The sequence below is a fragment of the Pholcus phalangioides genome, unplaced genomic scaffold (assembly GCF_987345545.1).
Source record: "Pholcus phalangioides strain wild (caught in Gottingen) unplaced genomic scaffold, Ppha-v1.0 ptg000024l_1, whole genome shotgun sequence".
Classification (NCBI taxonomy): Eukaryota; Metazoa; Arthropoda; class Arachnida; order Araneae; family Pholcidae; genus Pholcus; species Pholcus phalangioides.
The window spans coordinates 27131043-27138259 of record NW_028301616.1 but is presented as its reverse complement, the minus strand read 5'-3'; positions in this window follow the sequence as shown (position 1 = coordinate 27138259).

The following is a 7217-nucleotide window of genomic DNA, read 5'->3' as shown; positions in this document are numbered from 1 at the left end:
AAATAAATCAGTAAATTTGGTAGATGAATAAAAAAAGAGGTTTACAGGGGTCCGCCATAAAAATTACATGTAAAAAAGGCTCCTAGAGTCAAACAGGGCCCCGCCACAGAAATTATATACTGAGAAGGGCTCCGCGAGTCAAAAAGGTTGAGAACCGCTGCTTTTATGCAACGTATTACATTTCTAATAATATGTAAATACGTTACGTTAAGTGAAATAAATTCGGTTATTATGCATAATCACCGACAGTTTTGGTAAGTATGATAAATTTCCCTAAATTTATCACTTTTTCCGGAGATTATGCATTATACCTATGTGTGTCTCTATCATCGGGATGGATTCCCGGCGGAGGGATCACACTAAAAAAACAGGAACACACAGACGAAAAGTTTGATAAAAGATATTTTACAAAACTTAAAAAAAAACTAAAAAGCCTATTGGTGGCTATTCGCTAACACTTATTGGTAGTATTTTTCAAGTTTTTTTATAGAATAAATTTTCTAAGGCCGGGATTACACTATAAAGACTTTATAAAAATGTATTTATAAAGCTTGGAAAATTCAACCAATAAGAGCATTGGTTTCATTCGAGTGAATGTCACCAATAGGCTCATTAGTTGTTTTTTTCAAGTTTTATCAAAGAAGTTTGACAAAACTTTTATAATGTAATCCCGGAATAAGGCCGGCACACTATAAAAGTTTCATAAAAATTCACTTATAAAACTTGAAAAATGCGACCAATAACTTCATTGGTTACATCTTGGAAAATGCAACAGATAGCCTTATCGATTGCATTTTTCTATTTTATAAACGAACTTTTATGAAACTTTTATAGTTTAATTCGATATATCACTAAGCTCGAGATCAAACTATAAAATTTTTTAAAAAGCTCTTTTATAAAACTTGAAAAATGCAATCAATAAGCGTATCAATTACAATTCGAGTGAATGTATCCAATACGCTTATTGATTGGGTTTTTTTTTCAAGTTTTGTAAAAGAAATTTTATCCAACTTTTATGGCGTTATCCCGGCTTTATTCCCAGGACCACCCTCACTAGATTTTAGTATGGGATCCCGGTGCGAGAATAATCGCGGCGAGACGAATAATTTCGTTTTTACATTATTAATTATTTATATTTATCGCGGTTGTGTGTAAATGGTTAGTACGCTTGTTTCGTAATTGTAATAATAAGGACGGTAAATTACACTGTAAAAGCTGGTTAAAAGATCTTTTACAACACTTGGAAAGAAACTGATAAGCCTATTGGTAACCAAAATGCTTATTAGTTGCAATTTTCAAGTTTTATAAAAGAACGTTTCTAAATCTTTTATAGAGAATTTCCGGCCTCAGAATGATTAAAACTTGAAATAATTCTATTATGTTCGGATCGTACGCAAGAGCACCCTGTTGCTCCCGCTTACAACAGGGATCCCGCTAATAACATTGCCACTTAGAACGTTTTATCGCTTAGTATGACTTATTTTCATGCTCTCCCAACTCTTATTAATGCTCATTAAGATTTCCCGTTAGAAGCGTTTTCCCGCTTACATTGTTTTTCATGGAAGTTTTTCAAATAACGGTATAAGCGGGATCCACTGTTTATATGTTTTGTTTTTCATTTGTATGACCGCGAACACATTGCTCGAAAAATCGCATGCTCTTAGGAAGAGAAGCGCCAACATGAAGATAGCATTGACGGGGAGTGGGGGGGGGGGTCTCGATGTTGACGGTCTTCCCATAATCCAATTTCGAGGTACGAAAGCGATCCGGTTTTCCATTTGAAAAAGAACTCTCCGTAGAGAGCAGGTTGACTTTCAACCTTCAACTTACATAACATGAAAATTCAGACATTTGCCACTTTTACCTCAAAATCTGCAAGACAGATAGCAGCACCAGTATAACACGAAACAATCATAATTCTGATGAAATAAATACGTTAGGAGCTACGCATATACACACACACCACACTTTCCTGGACGTGCCGATTCGTGAAAAATTCCGCAGAGGAATATTTGAGCTACGTGTACAGTTAGGCAGTACTGCGCCCACGCCCGAGTGGCAAGATGCTCGTCAAGATCCACAAGTTCGAATCAAGGCAAGAGCATCGGGAACAAGTTCTTTACCTAGAGAGCCTGGGGTGATAACCGATAGATGGCGCTTTCATTTTCCACCCACTCTACTGGTTGGAAGTTTGGAAATAGCGATACATGACCGGAATTACATGGAACCAGATTTATTTAAATGACCGTACTTGTGAGCTAGTCTGAACTGGATATAATGAACTTATTTAATGAACGTTTTCGAACATCCCAAAAATAAATACAGTAAAACCTCGTTAAGTCGTCACTCCGGTTAAGTCGTCGGTTTTCTTCATTCCCTTCCAGCTTTCATAGACAACAATGTTATTAAACCCGCGTTTACTCGTCGCTAATTTCGGTTAACTCGTCACTATAGAAAAGTTTGTGTGAGAGAGGACCAGATTATTTTTGTGGCTCCCTTTAAAACAGGTGCTTGTTAACAGCATTGACGTATGCTTGAAAGTCATCAAAAGAGCCTATGTATCAAAACAGAACAGTTTAAGTAACGAAAGTTCATTTATTGACTAAGGTTTTTGAAACATTAGGGACTATTCGAGCTAGACCTGATTTATGCATGGGCTTCACGAATTTAGGGCTTCAAATTTAAACAGATTATCCTTGTTGAAAAAAGTCAGACATTTTTTCTAAAGTTGAGGTCTTCTAATGTGTGCTTTTTCCTATCAAGGGTCCTTTCAAGTCTAAAGTGGACTCCGAGTTCGAGATTACCTTGTACCTCGAGATTATCGGAATAATACATGTGTTCTTCCGGTGTTTTTCTCAGTTAATTCAAGTTTCAATGAAATTAAATTGATTGGATTATTACAGATAATTAGGGCTCAGATTTTTATGACCTTAAGATGGAACTTCTTCTTCCATCTCTATATACACTCATTGCCATAAAAATTTGCACACCAAGAAATAATTGTGGGATCGAAACGAAAGTTGGCCTGAAGGTACATGTCGGGCAGATATGCAAATGATTAGAAATGCAGCGTGATTGCGCATTGCGTAATGCCACTAGAGGGCGTTGAACTTCGTTCTCCTTGGAGTATAAAACAGGTAAGCAGAGCTTGCTGGAGTGTATTTAATCGTTTGCAAAGGAAATGCTGAGGTAGACATGCCGTTACGCCACCGTCGAAGACCATATGAGCAGTTGTCAGAGTTCGATAGGGGAAGAATCATCGGGATGATGGAAGCTGGGTGGTCAGCTCGGCGAGTAGCTCGTCAACTAGGCCGTTCTGATTTTACTGTGAGGTGGTGTTGGGACCAGTGGACAGAAAAGACGCCATTTACACGGCGACCAGGTTCAGGACGCCCTCGACAGACCAGTCGTCGAGAAGACCGTCACATCATCCGAAACGCACGCGTAGAGCTAACTGCTTCATTGGTCGCTATCCAGACATAGGCAGCAGCTTCACTACGGGCCCCTGTGTCTTCCCGAACCATCGCAAGGCGCCTGGCTGAAGGACATCTGGTATCGCGGCGCCCATTACGTGTGCTGCCAATGACACCCACCCACCAACGCCTCCGTTTGGAGTGGTGTCGAGCACGACGGGATTGGACTGCAACGGAATGGAACCAGGTCGTCTTCAGCGACGAATCGAGATTCAACTTGAGCAGTGATGACAATCGTGTTCGTGTGTGGAGGCCCCGTGGTGAACGCTTCAATCCTGCCTTCGCTTTACAGCGACACACCGCTCCCACAGCTGGTGTCATGGTATGGGGTGCCATTGCTTACGATACACGGTCACCCCTAATATTGATCCATGGCACAATGACAGCCCAGCGGTACGTCCATAACATCCTTCAGCCACATGTGTTGCCACTCATGGCAGGGCTCCCAGAAGCCATTTTTCAACAAGACAATGCTAGGCCACACACAGCAAGGATGTCACAAGACTGCCTCCGCCACATTAGCACCCTGGCCTGCTCTATCCCCAGATTTGTCACCAATTGAGCATATCTGGGATCATTTGGGACGGCAAGTTGGACACCCTACGAGGTTGGTCGAACTAGAGGCGCATTTACAGCAACTGTGGAACGAGATGTCTCGGGACATCATACGGAACTTGTATGCCTCAATGCCCGCTCGTATCGCATCGTGCATTCGCGCTAGAGGGGGTCCAACAGAGTACTAAAACTTCTGTTCATCTGTACTTTTTTCTGCAATAAATGATCCTTTTTCTTGGATTTTCTAATCACTTACTTATATCAACGTAGTACTTACATGTGTAAAATTTCGTTTCATTTTGACTTCTTCTGGGTGCGCAAATTTTTATGGCAATGAGTGTATAAGCTGCTGAATAAAATTCTCTTTCACAAGAAAAAAAATTTCAACATAACTTTTTTTTAAAAACAAATTGTTTTATTTTAAAGCTTCAAACCACAGTACCTCAACCTTTTTCTCGAGAGGGCTTTCTCATCAACACGGCCACAAGTTTGGACAGAATATGTATCTTGCACATCATTACGGTACGGAGGCGCCAGCGGGTCGCTAAATCAGAGCCACACACTCAGTGCCGTCGTCTTAACGCCTGGGCCCACCCCGGGCTCGACCCGAGGGCCTCAAGAGAAGGGAGGAGGAGGGGGGGGTGGGCTCAATAAAATGAGAACTGGTTGAAATTTTTGAGAATTCGCTAGGTAGGGGTCTTAGGATAAACCACTTGGTCCAGGGACCCATGATGTTCTTAAGACTGCCCTGCACATGCCTTTACCAGACACAGGAAAATAATCGAGGATTATGAGCGAGCTCTTCGCATTCCCGTACCGATATTCTCTGTATAGATGAGAAGTACGCATAAATATTACTCGAAATTTAAAATGATAAATTAAAAATTTGTTCGAACATATTTGCTGCCATCTATCAAATAAAAACAAAACTATCTGTTTTAATTCTTAACAGAAAATGGATGTTGGTTTTAAACCAATGTGCAAAATAAAAATGAACAACATGAGGAGTTTTTTATGTTATGCTAACGTATCTGTGCTGCATCGATCGTGGAGAGGGTCTTGACGAGTTATTGCTACTCGTTAGGACCTCCTTGTAACAATCAGGTTTTTCTCAGCATTGGTGGAGGGGGTTTCCGATTTGATGGCAAAGGGGAGGGCGTTGAATGATGCTTACGTCATCAACCACCCTTTTAGAAAATATGAAAGATTTCTTAATGGCATCTTACTCGGTGCCCAAAAACGAGACAGACCTTTCGATAGTTTGTGGGCACTTGAACTAACATGCTTCCTAAGTCCCCTACAAAGCCACTTTAGTGATCTCTGAATGTTTCGAGGATCTAAGTAATCTGGAAATGTGTCCGGGCCACTTAAGTGCTCTGGAATTGTGCCACGCATCACTTAAGTAATCTGGGGACTTGAGTGATGTAGAACCGCACTGGGGGCCTCTTATGCGTTCTAAAACTGTGCCACATGTCACTAACTCAAGGATCTCTAAATGCGCCACACGGATCGCTCAAGTGTTCTGGAACTGTGTCGCGGGTCACTTAAATGATCTGTGAATGTGCCACGAGCCTACTTGAGTGATCTGAAAATGTGGCACGGGCCGCTTAAATGTTCTTGGATTGTGTCATGCGATCTGTAAATGTGCCGCTAAGTTCATTTTTACAAAATTAGGTTTGGGGTGGGGTGAGGCCACATTTGGTCCACGAGCCCTCTAACCCATAGATGGGTTAGTCATTTATTCAAATGACAATTTCAATGTCATTCAAATGACAATTTCAATGTCATTTGAAGGCTAAGCACTCAAAATCTTTTTAAGAAATTCGTTGAGGCCTCCCCTTTTGGGGGCTCCCCCCCCCCCCCCTACGTCTCTGATCCCACCAATATGCGTTAGGAAATAGGGGGCAGAGCCAGCCAACACCTTCTAAAGCAGATGTGTAATACTTGAACGGCCCCTATATATTCAGCGAAAAACATTAAAATTTATTAACCGGTATCTTGTCGCATAAAATTCGCACCGATATGCAGCATAAGAATGAAAATACAAAATAGTTTCATAATACATGTTGTGTTCATTTTCATTCTGCACATCGATTTACAGTACGTATATTCAACAATCAATTGATTTTAAGGATATTTTTTTAGTCATCCACGTGATTGCATACGCTCTAAATCACTATTTTGGTCACTAACTGACCTGGACTCGCACTTTATCTAGATCACATTTTTGTTCACTCACATGCCTTGCGCATTGTTTTAGTCGTTCACATGGTTGCACACTGTTTTGGTCACTCCCATCCTTGTAAACTGTCTATGCCAAATCCGTTTGGTGATTGACTGCCCTAGTCCCTCATTCTCTAGACAAAAGGCGGATTGATGGGTTTTACCAAAGCCTCCTAGATAGACTAGGAGTCTAGGTAGCCCTCTTAGGAGACTAGGTAGTATCTAGGGACTTTAGTTTCACCACGTGTGGGCCAGGGCCATAACTAGATGCTTGGTCAGCCGAGGCAAGCACGCAATTTGTCGCTCCCTTGCAATGTAGAAAGAGTGGTTAAAGAGTGAAATTTGCGCCACCCCTTTTCCTTCTCCGGTCTGGCGGCCAGGTCACCAGACCCGCCTAGTTGAGAAGCGGGAGGGAGGGAGGCGCGGGCTATACAAATTTTGCCGCCCTTCTCCCTTTACACTAATTAACTACTCGTTCAACCAAACCTAACGGCCATTCGAACTTAACGGCATCCCTAAGCTATACCCCCACTAAGCCACCCTGTAAATACGACTTTGGCTTTGATTGCGCTCATGGAACACTAGTGTTCTCGGTGACCCGGGTTCGAATCCCACCGTCGCCTCGGTCTGCTGAAGTTGATTTTCTGGGGATCGCAATTTCGAGGCGCAAATGCGGGCAGATCTACCCGTTAGAAAGTCTCCCCTAACGGCCGTTATTCACCAACACAGTTTAAACTACAATCGCAGGTTACAGGATTAGCGATCGACACGGATTAGTTAAAATCCTCAATTTAACCAAAATCCGTTTCGATCTCCAATCCTTTCACCTGCGATTGCAATTTAAACTGTGTTGGTGAATATGGCCGATAGAGAGCAGCAGGCCTACAACGATACAATTATTCAGTCATAGTTAGAGAAATTGATGGCAGATGGCAGCACCGTACATAACAATTATTACACAGAAAC